This window comes from Stegodyphus dumicola, chromosome 1 (genome assembly GCF_044657685.1).
Source record: "Stegodyphus dumicola isolate Sdum_Otavi_A_Nest chromosome 1, ASM4465768v1".
NCBI lineage: Eukaryota > Metazoa > Arthropoda > Arachnida > Araneae > Eresidae > Stegodyphus > Stegodyphus dumicola.
The window spans coordinates 209,483,652-209,499,635 of NC_140768.1; the positions used below are offsets into that span (position 1 = coordinate 209,483,652).

The 15,984-nt window shown below is 32.0% G+C and overlaps 1 protein-coding gene across 4 annotated transcripts in view; it reads left to right on the forward strand.

Moving 5' to 3' along the window:
- The window catches only part of LOC118203292 (lysosomal alpha-mannosidase-like), a 261,846-nt gene that overhangs the window by 66,491 nt on the left and 179,371 nt on the right, over nucleotides 1–15,984 (forward strand). Inside the window, exons 1-2 of one of the 4 annotated variants that reach the window (XM_085825133.1) lie at nucleotides 8,960–9,025; nucleotides 11,608–11,673. The exons of 1 other annotated variant lie outside the window; for it this stretch is intronic. The gene's annotated coding sequence lies outside the window, so the exon portion shown is untranslated. Of the gene's footprint in view, nucleotides 1–8,882; nucleotides 9,026–11,607; nucleotides 11,674–15,984 lie in introns of those variants that run through there. 2 more of the 4 variants (XM_085825121.1, XM_085825130.1) reach the window with 2 other exon arrangements.

The following is a 15,984-nucleotide window of genomic DNA, read 5'->3' on the forward strand; positions in this document are numbered from 1 at the left end:
GCTTAATGTTGCATACACTATTAAGGATCGATTAACGCAATCTGATGGAACAAAAATGCAGAACTGCAGTATTCATTATAAAATGAATCAACCTGGAAGAGAAATACTCCAATATAAAATTTTAAATTAGAAAAAACAGAAACCTTAGTTTGATGTAGATTTTGAAAGAGATGTTTATTTAAATATAAACCAAACTAAGGTTGCAGTTTTTCGTAATTTTAAATCAAGTAAATGTTTAACTGTTCATTTTAGAAACATTAGATAACTAAATTTTCCAGCCATTATTGCCCAACAGTTTTTCATTACCTTCTTACTGTTCTTCAAACCAGTAACGCCCCCTGGATCTTTCCGCACCCATGTTGGGAAAACGGTGTCTCCCTGTTTCCGCGGTTATCAAAACCTGTTTCCGCGAAATCATCAATCTTCATTTCCTCCCTTCCGAAAGGGGCCACATAGTGGGGGGCGAGGGAACCTTGGCCTCTTCCGAAATGTAGGAAAGCAACAAATTTTTAGATTTAGAAAAATTAATTTTTGAAAGAAATAATCGAAAAATATTTGCGATCTCAGATCTTTTGCATGAATGAAGCTAATACTTTATTTCAAAGAAGAGAGAAAGAGAGAGATATTCAAAATCTGCTGTGATTTTTGCAATGAACTAAAAGATCGTTTTCTAAATTAAAAAACAATATTCTTCTGAAATTCTGTATAAAGGTGAGTTATAATAAAATCTTTCAGAATAAATATTCGTTCTAAAACGAAGTTCTAAAATGACTTTTCTTCTTAAACGACTTCTGCTTTTGTCTCAATTGCACCTTTGCAGCTTTTAATTCTTTCATTTATGCAAATCCAATAAGCTACATTTTCATCAAATCTGCTCCGAATTCGGTATTGATAACCTTTATAAAAGGTTAACTTTTTTTTTTTTTTTCCTTTTAGAATAATGTCTAAAACATCCATATTGATTAACATAAGATGTGAAAATAACAGCTAATATTGTAGCAGAATTACAAATAGAAGATTTCGAGAGGAGCCTAAACTTAACGAAGACTATCTTATTCACTACGAAACTGCCCAGCTTTTCTTAATGACTTATCGTGACATCTCTGGGGAGCTGTGGGAGGGGGACTGTATTCTCCGATTTCGCGAGAACAGGAAGAATTTCGAAAAACGCGGAAAGAGGAATTGCGGAAACAGAACTAATTCGAAAAAACATGTCTTAGAAGTTTTATCTCATCTTTTCCTCAGAAACTGTACAGAGTCATAGCTAGGGTTTTCAGCGCCCAGGGACAACTGAAGATTTCGTGCCCCCTACTGCTTGCCAAGGATGGAAAACATTTAATTATAAAATGTCGTAACATCAGTTTGGCGCCCCTTGGATTCTGCGCCCGGGGACAGATGCCCCCCTTGCCCCCCTCTAGCTACGCCCCTGAAACTGTAGGCAAACAGCCCTGGTGTACTTTGCCATAATTCAATAAATCCAATTTAATCCATTCATCCGGCAACAGACTGTAATATCCCTGAGTAATTCAATAAAGACTCAGCCATGTCGGCTTAAAACAGAAGATCTAAAGCATTAAGATGCCTTTCCAGGCTGGGAAATGCGTCATGAACAGACATAACGGTAATTAGCCATTGGTGACTTCATCTATCATAGTCAGAAAGCAGAAATTTCAGAGCAAGTTTAGTACAAATTTTTATCATTTCAGATTATCATTCAAAACTTGCCTAACAATTAGGTCGAAGTAATCTGTTACGGTTATTATATTTTGATGGAAGTCAAAATCGGTCACCGGTATGATTTCTTTAGTTCTCTTAAACTTATTTTGAAATCTTCTGAAACCTTCTTATTTGAAGGTTCTGAAAATGTGCCCATAGAACATATATTATCTTTAACAATTCTTTTATTATCACAAAAATAGTTAAGTTTGGTTTATGAGATTAGGGCAAAGCGTACTAGGTTTATCTGCCTAAGGGGAGATGTGTCTTTGTGGATAACTTTCTAAGAGAAATAGGCTGGCATACACGTTATACATGGAGGAAACCACGAAAACGCCCACGCAGCTAGCCCGTATCTGCTGGTGTCGAACCCAGGTCGGAACTACCAGTGTTTAGTGACTTTGTAAAAATTGTTTACATCATTAAGTAAAGTCACGGGCATGCGTCCGAACGCATATATGTTAGTTTAATAAATCCTAATAAACACCAGTTAGTAACGGAAAAGTTTCGGTAGTCATTTTGTTCAATTCATAAAGTAGTTTTCCCGCATACTTTCAAAAAATTAGTTTTCTCCATTTTAGAACTGATTACTTTTCAACGCACGAATAGACGCTAAACTATTTAGTTCAAACAGACCGTGATAGGAAACTAATAACGTAAAATGTGACTACCATGTGTGCAGCTCGTTTATATTTATTGCGAAATCGAAACCCTTACTCGAACTTTACATTTACGCCATGCACCTTAAATTATACAAACCCGAGCACATTGCAATGAAACTTATATATTTGAAAGCTTTTGTTGATGTAAACATGAAATTCGAAAAGGAGACATATTCTTATTTCCAGATTTCTGTTACAATTTCCTCCTACTTTAGTCGTACCGGACATCAAAGTCCACTTACCTAAGGTCCCGTATACCCTGGGCCGAGAAAGACGACTTGAGGTCTCTCGAGGGCAGGAAAGACGATGCTAAGGAAAGCTTTAAACATGAAATGCCGACTGGAAATATATGAACATATAACACATTAAAAATGCTAAAATCAATGGACTGAACACTGTTACACTGTTATAATTCTTGTAAGCTGCGTGAGATTTTTAATTGAAGCCTTTTTACTTCCTTGTACGAAGTAAAGGAAGTATTGTAATCACGAAAAATTTCGGATATCGTATTTCAACGAAAATATCCATTTTCAACGCTGTCGAACGCGATTTAACCTTGTTTTTACTTGACGTCTGTACGTAAGAACAGAATAAAGGACTCTTTTTTACAAAACGAATTATAAAATTGATTTAAAATGGATTCAGAAGAGATTTTTTGTGACGTCTGTACGCACGTATGTATGTATCTCACATAACTCAAAAACGAGTAGCTTCAGAATGTTGGCATTTTGTATATGTGACTGCTATAACATGTAGTTTTGCACCTCCCTTTTTGGTTGCAAAAGTTCCCATCAAACATAAAAGCAAACTGAGTATTTAATTTTTTTCTAATACGAGGATAAAGAAAGACATTTTCTATTATATTGTAATATTTTACTATTTCATTAGGCGAGAAAATTTTAAAGAATACATTTTTATTAATTTTTAAAATATTCACTTTACATTACAGAAGTGAACATACGTCTCAGCTTTTAATCGGTTTACAAATGTATGCATGCTAAGTACTTGTAAATTTCCGCTTTATATAGTAAAGCAGCTTCAAAATGCTCTACGAAAAAAGTTCTAAGCCCTGAATTTTGCTCACAAAGAAATCTGTAACAAGAAAAATGAAATCGAAAAACATATCCCATTTAAATCTATATTTGCTTAGAAGGACCTCAAAAGAAACCTGTTAAAGGGGTTTATTATTTTCGAAGTATTTCGCGTCTTGAAGAAATAGACAGCATTGCTGCTACTAAAGAAAACTCTTTGCAGCAAGCCTCGTGGGCTAGTGATTCAGCGAAATAAATGCTTAATTACGTCTTTTCGTTATTAAATAACAGCACAAAATCTTCAAGTGGTGCTAATTGACGATGAAATACTATCAGGCAAATATTCTTCCCTGCTTCAGCATTTTAAACAGCTCATTTTAAATAAATATTTTATGTTTTAGATCTTTAGCTTCTGGGCAATTATTTCTTAATAGCACTATACCATAATGTTATTTAATTGTTGGGGGTTAATTATTCGTAGAGTTGTACACATCAGTATACTGTCTTACGACCAATTCCAATAGGCCTATTGTAACTTAGCATAAAACTCTTTCAAGTATTAAATTGAAATCTACATATCAGAATCGGCTTCTTAATTTAATGATTTGTATAATTTTTTATTTTTTTAAATAACAGTATTTTTTTAAATTTTATATTTTTAATCCAAAGGGAAGTTAGCGCGGAAAGGCTATTGATTTCGAAACGGCATTTAGTATCGGTTCACTGTAAATGTTCGTTTCACTTTGCAAATTTTTGCCACCAAATGTTATCGCCCTGCATTAAAGAAATTAAATAGTGAAGAATGTGCATGAATATATGTACGCTTCTCTCACTGGGGGAAAACAACAGTATCTAGAGCCGTCACATTCTGAGTAACATAGTCCTGTCGTCCACCCGAATATGGGCATGTGGAATCCCGAATTTGGAATTCGGAATTTGTCTATTTCATGTTTTGTAAAACTTTAACGAATTTTTTACTAACAAACTCAGCGATTTCAATGGGAGCGATGGCAATACTGTACGGAATAAAGCATTTTTATCTCCAGAGAAGAGGACTGTCTATCGGAAATTCTAAAGATATGTTGTTTTTAAATATTTTTGGTCTAAAGGGACATTAGGCCAAATGCTCTGGAAAAGTGTATACATGTGTAAACGAAACAAAAACGCCACTTTAAGCATAATATAAAATCTGAAAGCTTTCATGATTTTTATTTTTTAATTGTTTATATTTTTATCTTTTAAATATTTTAGTTTTTTTTTTTTTTTTTTTTTTTTTTTTTTTTCAAAACTCTAGTGGAAAACATTTCGAAATGCTAGACGTTTGGCCTTCAGTTTTCAAACTGCAATTTATTTATTTTCAGTGACGAGAAAGTTAGTTACAGGTTCGCATCAGAATCATCCAGTAATCACTTATTCTTGTCCTTTAATAAGTTATAACGAAGTTGTATAAATTCTAATTTCTTTACTATTTCAAATTGTATTCGTATTAAACTGTTGCTTCTTTTCTTATAAATCATACCACACAACTGTACGAAGCAAGTTAATTCTTGTATGAAAAAGTACATAATTTCTTCATCAATTACAGGCACATGAGAATATTTTTTTGTGCTCAATGAGCAACACTACTCTAAGAAATTCCAAATATAATATTAAAAAGAAAAATAATTAAATAAAACAGCTACAATCTGAAGACATCCGCTTATAATCCTAAAACAAAATTTCACCGATCAAAATGGCTTTTTTTCCAGTTTTAAAGTAAAACATGAAAAATATTATGATAAATAAAATACTTTGTGCCAGTTATCTAACCTATAACATTATAAAATTCTTGTTAATTACAAAAGAGCTGTAAATATTAATAAAAATTATAAGTTGGATATTTAATATAATAAATTAATATATTTAAATTTATATAAATTGGATACATTGTTAAGAATAAGTGAAATAAATATTTAAATTATTAAGTATTGTTTTTATTGTTCAGTTTATTAATAAATAATAGATTAATTAAATTTGAAAGATATATTAAAATTCTTATGTTTTCCCTTATGACGATCCGACTATGTGCGAGAGTAAATGAGAGATAAATCTTATGTTTCACGCAATGTAAACACATGCCAAGGATGCTACAAACTTTTTCCCTTCATTTCAGTCGTCAGTTTCACCAGCACAAGTTCACAAGTTTTCTGTTAAGTGAAAATAGATCACATTCTTCGGGGGGCAAATAATAAATATTAAAGCAAAAGGTGAGCGAAAAAAATCTAAAAATTTTTAATTTAATTATGCTTTGGAAGAAATTATCGCATTCTCTCTCACATGCTCTTGTTCGTGTTAGTGCTCGTCGGTCATTTGCAGCAAGCAGATTGGAAGATCAGTAGTTCTAATCTCGGCGAGAGCACAGTTAATTTCAATATGTCCTGCTTCGAAAAACTTAATAATTCTACAGTGTCGTTCAAACTAAAATGGGCTGGACGATACCTCATCACTACCTCGGCCTGGCTAACAGGGTGCCGTCGTGCTTTTTTCTAAGGCGGGTCGTCCAGTAAGCAAAGTCCCCTTAAGAGAGGAAAAAATAAATAGAGCGAACCAAGCTACCGCCCTGCGGTCCCAAGCATGGAGATAGGAAAGGGAGGAGGGGCCATTCCGCGCTAGAAGTGAAGCACCGCTTTGAAACTTGGGTCACCAGACGGGGTGTTCTTTGTTTACATTCAGAAGCTCGCTTGACAAGATTATGATAGTATTTCGACACACGACAGGTCCATAGAAATCGAAAAAGGGACACTTTCGCATGAAAGAAACATTCATAGTGTGATGGATAATAGCAATTTGTATAGTTTAGTGACATTTACGCAAAAATCACATCTTGGTTATTTTTCGATAACTAACAACAGCGATTTTGATTATGAATTTGTTTTATAAATTTCTAACCTGTTGCACTACAAAAATATAGATTTTAAGAAAATTGCTAAAAGAGATCTGCCAAAATTTATTTTCTAGAAGATTTGAAAAGTTTGAAACTTGATGGCTAAATGTAAATATAAAATTATGTATGTTAAAATATTTGTAATTAGGCACATAGGTCAGATTAAGTTTTTATTAAATAGAGTAACGCATGCAAGGGCTATCTGCCTAAAGAGAGAGATGCCATCGTGGAGGAATTTTGAAGAAAAACTGACCTTTGAGTGGGTATTAAAAATAATACTTATAATTTTCATTCAAATTATATTCATATATATTTTTTATGTAAAACTTTCGGGTGTAAGCTAAATTAGTGTAAATTACTTTACACGAAAAATATAGTGAATGCACAGAAATTAAAGATTTGCACATGCCGGAAATGATAAATAGGAAATATTTATGGGTATTTATGCATGTGCTTGCAAAAAGCATGTATCTGCCTTTGACAAAATACTTAAATATTCATTAAATTATTTATAAATGTATTTGAAATGAAGAATTTATTCACTTATAAACAACTGTGAAAGTACTGTGAAGAAATCTAATGATTAAATGTATCTAATTTATAATGATTATAAATGTTATCTAAATATATAATAACCTTAATATTGAATTGTAAACATAAATTGAAATCCTGCTGACAAATACGTTATAAAACTATTTAAGCAAGAATTGTTCGTATTGGAAAGCAATCTGTTAAAAGGTATTGTAAAGCAAATGCTATGAGATGCGCACTTAAGAACGTAATAAAGAGTTTTGGAATATGTATTGTTGAAATGAAGGGTAAAAAAAAAAAAAAAATCTGATAAGTATAATTAAAAGAATTAAAAGAATTATTCCCTTTACATTTTATAATAACTCAGTTACAAGTTTTAAATAATACTTTAAAAAAAAAAAAAAAAAAAAAAAAAAAAAAAACTTATTTTATTCCCTTTCAGAAATGTTCAGAGAAAGTCAAGTACTATTTAATACCTATTTAATTATTAGGAATTAGCGAAATACTTATTTAAAGTATTTCGCTAATTCCTAATAATTCTCTAATTTAAAATGAACCGAATAGAGCATTAATTATAAATTGACTTGCATTTTTCGATTTAAAAGAAGCCAAAAAATCATGTCATATTTAAGAAAGTATTTTAGGAAGAAGCTCTATAAATAGAAAAGAAATAATGCATAATTTTAATATTAATAATACAATAAACTTTGATCTTAATTTTTTTACCTTAACCGAATAAAATCGAATTACCTTATTTTTTTTTTCTAATGTAATTAACGAAAACATGTGAAAATATTTCATTCAAATTAAACCATTCTGAGAAAACTGTCCTGTGAAAAGTATAGCATTTAATTCCGTTCAGAATGAAATGTTGTTTAAAAATATGTTGTTTTCACATACTTAGGACTCTGAAGTGTTGTAGAAAAAGAAAATGAAACTTGTTTAGGGCGACTCCATCTTACTTCCTACCTCCATGGTCCCAAGCCTATGCAGCAGACGTTGAAAAGAACTCTCTGAAACCCTCTGCTACCGCCTGGGCATACGGGATCACCACTCCCGGTTCCTAGGTTTCGCAGTGGTGAGAACATGCACGCTTGGCGATCTGACTGGTAGTTAGAAATCAGGGAATAGGTCACTCTTTTACGTCCTGGTTAGAAATGCTACCTGCCAGTACTACGCGGGATGTCCGAAGCCCGCACTGGGGCTTACTCCACCTCACACTGTGAGCCACTCGAATAAACGAGGACGGTTTTACCCATGAACGCCAACAGGTCACGGGAAACCACTACGCTCAATGATTTTATACCCTCGTAGGTACAGATTCTAGCCAGTAGTTTCACAGAGTTCTCTAAGTCGCCTCCCGGGGGGGTTAAGTGGGGAAAATGTTGCGCTTGCTGTCATTGCGTAAGTTATTAACACCTTAAGTGAATAGACTAAGAGATCCGTTGTTCGAGTCCCAGCAAGGGCACAGTGATTTTTCATATTTCTGGCTCCGAAAATCCTTATATTTTCTGCTTATTGCTTGTACAGTACACTTAGAGAATTTTTTTTTTTGGGGGGGGAGTGTTAAATATGATTTTTGGAACCAATTTTCAGCGTTCAAAATTGAGACAATTTTGACGTGGACAATGACACAATTTGACATGGACAATTGAGACAATGGCGTGTCAGTTTATAACACGTCAGTGAACACTCGTATAAAATTTAATTTATGATTTAATTGGCAATTTCGTAACAAAATTACGCTCTCTTCTCACCTTTCATCGTAACCAATTTCACAATTATGAGTAAATTATAAACACCATAATGTAACGTGGGAAAAAATTTGTTAATCGATTTCTTCCCGAATCATTTTTATTTCCCTCTTCCCACGCGTTTCAAGTCACGTAAAACTATAAACACAGTTTCGTAAGAGCAGAAATTCGGAGAACTCTGCAGAAATCATCCAAATGAACCAAGGAAACTAATGACTTATAAACTTTGAGTCAGGGTGGCCCCGACAATCTCTCAGCAGCCTCGATAAAAATCAGATCTGGAGAGATCTTAGCTTAGCGACTCGGCGTCATCACTATTAATCGGTAAAACTGAATCGTAGTAAGTATCTACAGACCTTTCAAACTGTGTCAGGAAGTTATCGGAAGTTCGGGAGCAACGTCAGAAGAGTAAGCATACTATTTGTTCCTCCATCTGTTCGTTTTTACTCTGATTTGATCGTCGTTGTGAAAGCAATATTGATTTAAAACGCGCATCATCTAAACTGATTTTTAAAAAAATATTTATATTTGTGATTCAAAATTTAAATTTTAAGAAATGTTATTAAATCATATTTAAGCACAGTTCGGAGGTTGTTTGGTTGGTAAATTTGTAGCGCATTAACTGAAAGATTATCATGCGCCAAACATGTGGTCAGCAACTTCTTTAATGGATGGCTTAAATTTAAAAATCAGCTAAAATAATGTGGAGATAAGCGATGATTAATGTTATAAAAAATTCAACTGAATTAAATCAAAATTTTAAAGCCTGGTAACACAGTCCTGTGATAAATAATGTCTGATGAAAAAAAATACATGAATATGCAAGGCGAATCGCCGAATTAAAATAGGTAAAAATTGATATATGGTAAACTTTTTAAAAACAGTCTTGAGAATAAAAGTCTTTTAGTTTTGCATTTCTAAGAAATTAGGCTCTGATTTGGATCATTTCATCAACGCCGTAATATCTACAGTTGAACAATAATGTAGTCAAAACACCAAGCATATTGAAATGCTGGTAAATATTTTTGTAAACATGTTTAAGTTGATGAAGTTTGGCTGAATAATTTCTTTCTTTACAAACTGTATTCCTTCTCTACGAATAAATTACAATGATTTAAAAAGCAATAAGAACAAACAAAATCGGAGAATAAAAAATTATTAGATATATGACTTAAAGAATATGAGATATATGAGAAATTTTAAACTGAGGTATATTTATTTATATTTAGTTTTACACTTATATATGTATTAATTCATATTTTGTATTGAGTGATTTATCAAAAATGTATTTCGTAATCAATTAGATGTGCAAAAGAAAAAAATAATTTCTTTTTAATTGTACTTTCGAATAGAAAAAAACAGTATTTTTCCGTTATCAATAAAAAGGGCTATAAAGTAAAGGTACTATGTACTTTTTTAGGTACCAGTTAAATACGGTTGTAATTTCTTATATTACGAAATATTGTACAAATATCCTTAAAAAAGCAAAGACACCTGCAGCAGCAAATTCTGCAAAATCTGCCAGTTACAAGAACCCTAAATACTTTTCTTTTTTAAATGGATTTTTACTTATTTATAGTTGATTCTCATTTAAATAGTTATGAAAGTGGGATTATTTCTGAAAATTGTCTTGACTATCGTCAAAGTAATTTAGGTAGTTAAAGAATATGATAAGGATTTTAAGATGTAGTGTTCAGATTGATCCTGATGGATACTTGAAATGGAACACAATAAATAAAGTACTAGATTATAATGCAAGACAGAATATACTACTGCTGTACTTATATTGAAAAGAAGAATCACATATTCTTAGACCACAATAAATGTTCTCTGCGGGAAAAAAAAAAAAATAAACTCCTGTTCTACTAAGCCGATTGACGAAATTCAAATTGCGATTTTCATGTCTCGAAAGCGCGACTTAGGATATATATTAGATTTATACACAGCTTTGATCTAGCATAGGTATTATATGACAACCTATTTTCCTTTTTCTTCTGCTGTGCATGCACGAGAAAAAAGTCACAACGTTCCTACTTTCAAATAATTTTAACAAAGTGAGTAAACCACATTAGATGTTATTATTGCTTTCAACAAATATGCCGAATTTCAAAAAGCGCCAATATATAAATTCACGTATATCCTCGAAAATTTTGAATAAAAAGTTGTAAATGTTTGCAGATATACTTAGAAATACATCTACTTCAAGTTGATGGTAAAAATTTTACAGATTATAATTCAAAATGCTTTTCAAAAATTTATAAAAATTATTTAAAAGTACAAATTTTAAAACTAAGTCATAAAAAATAGGTGAATTTTATTTGGAATGAACCTAAATTTCGAACTGTGAAAGAAAGAATCAAATAAGTGTAATAAAAAAAGTGAGATTCATAAATACATGCCAAATTAAATAAACATTGAGGAGCTAAAATTTTGAGAGCTAATTTTTTTAAAAACTACTCGTGCGACTTTTACAAAACTTGAAAGGTTGGCATAATTTCAGTCGTAGAATCGGTATATCGAAAAAAGATTGGTATGTTCTTTCAGAGAAAGACCCATTTTGTGTCAAAATACTTATGTTAGAACGAGGCTATATATAAATCTAATATATATGCTAAGTCGTGCGCTTTCGAGGTATGAAAATGCAATTCGAATTACGTCAATCGGCCCAGTAGAACGGGAAATATAGAACTGTCCCTCAATTTTTTTTCGCAGTGTACCAATATTGGAATGAAAATTTAAAAGAAGGGATAATACATTGTATATCACTATTTAGGTGCTTCTCATAAAAATGGAACACAAAGTTTTAAAATAAAAATTTGCATTAATATGATTTAAGACCATTTTTGGCAATTAATATTGCTTGAATTCGATTAAGAATAAAATTATGCAAATTATGAATAATTAATCAATAGTATATCACCCTTTATAGAGAAACCGTGCAAGTTTCTATACAAATAATAGTTGATTCCTGAATTTTTTCTTAAATGTAGGTAAATCACCACCTGTCCAGTACCTTATTTATTATGATGAGAATGTGGACAACAGTACAGGCATCGGTAGATATTTTGCTTCTTACTATTTCTCTTATTAGTATAATTAGGCAGTGCAGCTGTATATTTAGGTGCATTATCATCCAGAAAATCACTATCTTTACATCTGGTTTTTGTAACATGAAGGGTAAACCTGAATTGCAGCAAACCAATAGATGACGTAAGACCTTTATAATGACATATCATAAGACCGTCTTAACATCTGGTATTAAACAAACCAAACCATATGCTAATTTAGATAGTTTCCGGACATAAATACATTCTGCTACAGGATATAATATGAAAAATCTTTCATCTGGCAAAATGGCATACTTCCATATATGATTAAGACACAATAACACGCTGAATAAATACTAATTCAGAAGTCAAACAACAAAAATCAGCGTTATACCTACAAAATTTTCACAGGACTAGTTTCGATGGTTTTACCGAACCATCATCTTCAGCTGCAAAACCGCAAATGAACAAGATAGGAAATAATGATAGGTAAGATAAGAAAGCCTGGACAAGAATAAGCAAGTGGCGCCATCTGTTGGCGAAACCAGAACTAAAACATAAACCAGAACTAAAACATTATGTTTTAGTTCTGGTTTCGCCAACAGATGGCGCCACTTGCTTATTCTTGTCCAGGCTTTCTTATCTTACCTATCATTATTTCCTATCTTGTTCATTTGCGGTTTTGCAGCTGAAGATGATGGTTCGGTAAAACCATCGAAACTAGTCCTGTGAAAATTTTGTAGGTATAACGCTGATTTTTGTTGTTTGACTTCTGAATTCCATATATGAGTTGACCAGAATTAGTCGTCGGTGTCCTCACAGCAATTCGTGGATACCCAACAAAACAACATCTTTGAAGAGAGGATGAATTACAAGCTTTCGGACCTCTTAGAAAGACGTATATTAGTGCATTGTTTGAAACAATAAAATGCTTCGCAAGTACATAACCATACTTCGCAAGTACATAATATACCATACTACTTTTTCCAGCATTATCGTAGTTCGAATATTTGAATGCCTAAAATGCTATCTAAAAAAATCTGATGTGGACACCATATGACTTCCTTATACGGCCTATTAAATTATAAACATTTTCTAGTGCATTTTATTTAAACTTATTACCTCGAATTTCATTAGAGATATATTTCTCATTCAATTAATTCAGTTCTCACTTCGCGACAAGGCTAAAGTACATAAAAACTCAAAACATTTTCATTGAAAATTGAAAAATATTGAAAAACATAAAACACCAAATAAAATTAAAACTGCTAAAAAAACTTTTCTTTACGATTAAAATTGGAGTTTCTGAACAAAAACAAGCAATTCGGTCAGCTTTACTTTTGGTCCTACTCGGCCAAAAGATACTAAAAGTGCAGAAAATGACTTAATTCACTATTCTGCTAACTTTCAAATGTAAACAAATATGACTGCTTTATTAGGCTTAGTCGCACTTAAACAACTTTTAAATTGTGGATAATTCTACAATTATTGCGTGCAGATTAACTAAAGGATAAAAACCTTAACCAGAGCATAAGAATAACATAATTCAATCATTTTTAAAACAAAAAATGCTCAATTTACCAACATATAAGAATTAAAAAACGGAGCTTACCGAGCCGAGTAACAGGATGGGTATATATACTATTTTATATATACTTTTGGTGTGGCCGATTGCAACTAAAAAGGGACGTGCACAACTACATGTTGTACACATAGACGTCACGGAAAAAAGACTCTTGAATCCATTTTAAATCCATTTTGCAATCCGTTTTGGGGAAAAGTGTCTTTTTAATCTGCCCTTACGTACAGATTTCACGCAAAAACATTGTTACATTGCATTCGATAGCGGTTAAATTAGATACTTTCGTAGAAATATAATACCCGAAAGTTTTCGTGATTACAATACTTCCTTGTACGAAGTAAAGGAAGTATTGTACTTCCTTTACTTCGTACAAGGAAGTAAAAAGTAGAGTTCAAAAATTATTTAAAACATAAATATTTGCATAAAAAGGAGGAAAAGTGCAAATTAACCTTCAAATACAGAATTTTCAATGTAGACACAATGTAGACAATTTACAACCAGTTTCCTTAATGATAACAAATTTGGCTTTTTATATCTGTAGCTGTTTATTTATTTCTGTCCGCAACGAAATGCTTTCTATTTTTCATATTTCTGCTGCATTTCTTTTTTTCATTTTAGAGGGTGATATGAATGCGCATAGTAAAATTTCAAGTACAGATAATCAGCCTATATTTTATACTTAGTGGCAGAGCAAGTTTAATGTCATTACATTAAACTTTCATACATTAAACTTTCAAGCATTTGTAGTCGACGTGTATTTTTCATTGAGTGGTATTATGTATATTTATATTACCTATAAATGATTAGTTTCTGAAAAAAAATAACAGGTCGTTAACCTCATTCATTAAATTTGATTGATTCTCTTTTCTGGGAAACTTAATTCTTATCTTCAGTCTGAAAGAATCCAAACACTTATACCGCAGTATCATCTCCTTATCAAATGCTCAGAAACTATGAAGACAACAGTTTCCATGCCGAGGAAATGATCCATGCCAATGAATCATTCAGGCGTACTACATGGGTTTCCGAGAAGAAAGGCGTTAAGAAATTCTAAGATGACTTATAATAACTTGTAAAATTACAAATAAAAACCGACTGATTCAGGAAGGGTTAATAAATGGCTTATAAGTATATGAGGAAATGCTTAAGTAGGAAATCGATCATTTGTAAATATATTTAAATTGAGTTTTAGGAATAAAAATATCATGTCATTCATTTATATTTCGTATTTTAATCATTCTTTTTATGCTCCCACTACCATTTAAAAATGCATCACCAGTTTTTACACTATTTCATTGCGAATTACGTACAGCATTAAATATGTTGCTATTTGCATTAATTTTATAATAGTGATAGCCAGTAGTTACCAAACTTCTCTTCGAAACTCCTTTTTTCTCCTCACAAAGGTGAGGATTTAAAACAAACCTCATATTTTTCGCGAACTGAGTTCATTGAGCTTTTTACATCTTGTTAAATAAATAAAATCTATTATTTTTTTTATTTTAAAGGAGAAACGTTTTGTTTAAGGACTATGTTAAATTTGTTTTGTTTATTTCAGCGGTTAGGGCAAATTGATCTTCTTCACCTAATGCTCATGATGCTTGCTTGTCATAGTTACGATTTTGCTCACTCAGGAAAACAGTAACAGAACATGATGTGAACAAAATGTATAATAACCTTCCACCAAAAAAAAAAAAAAAAGGATGACAGTTCTAAATCTCCCGTTCTCCTGAGCCCCATTGATGAAATTTAACTTGTGTTTTTTATGTCTCGAAAGCGCAACTTGGGATATATATTAGATTAATATATACTAATAGCATTATTCTGACTCAAGAGTGGACTCTTTCTGAAATTGCATACTTATTTTTTCCCATATTTCGATTCTACGACTCAAATTATGCCAAAGTGCCAAGTTTTATAAAAATGGCGCGAGTAATTTTTAAAAAATTAGCTCTCAAAATGTTAGCTCCTCAGTGTTAATTGAATCTGGTATATATTGTTTCGTGCATACGGGTTCGTTTGAAATGAATGCACAAGTCGGATGAAAAATGAACAAAAAATTTATTATTATCACAAGAAATATGCTTAAATTTCCTCAAACTATCGTGCAGTATTACAATATCTCACAGTAGTTATCTTTTAACTACTCAAACGTTCAATAGAACTTAATTCCAAAACAGCTAAAGAAAGCTAATCCGCGAATTTGCTACAATCAACAAGAGCAGTTTTCTAAACAACAACAAACTAATTAACTACCACGAACTGAGAGGTTTTCCTCCTTTTATAAGATTTTAAAATTGCGTGCGATAATTTTCTGGTACTTTCTCGAAATCAAAAAGACATATTTATTTATTTAATGTTAAATGCACGTGCTCTTGTATTTTTAATTTTCCGGCTTAGCTTTCTTCTTTTAATATTCGTCACACTCTTCACTGCGCGGGAAATGAAACCATTTAATTTATAATTGAACTAACATTAGCTTTTTAAATACCAAATTCGTAAAACTGCCCCCTTCCCAAGGACTGCACGTCCCGGGCAGTACAATCCCTGGACAGGAAGTCAAACTTATAACTGAGGCATAAATGCAACTGAGGCATAAACATTACATTACAATATCAAACAACATGAACAGTAAATGCAATAACTAACTTAAACAAATGAAATGCTATCAAATGCTAAACACAGGGTGGCCCAAAAGTCACTTTACATTTTGAAAATTAAATAACGTTTTCTTAAAT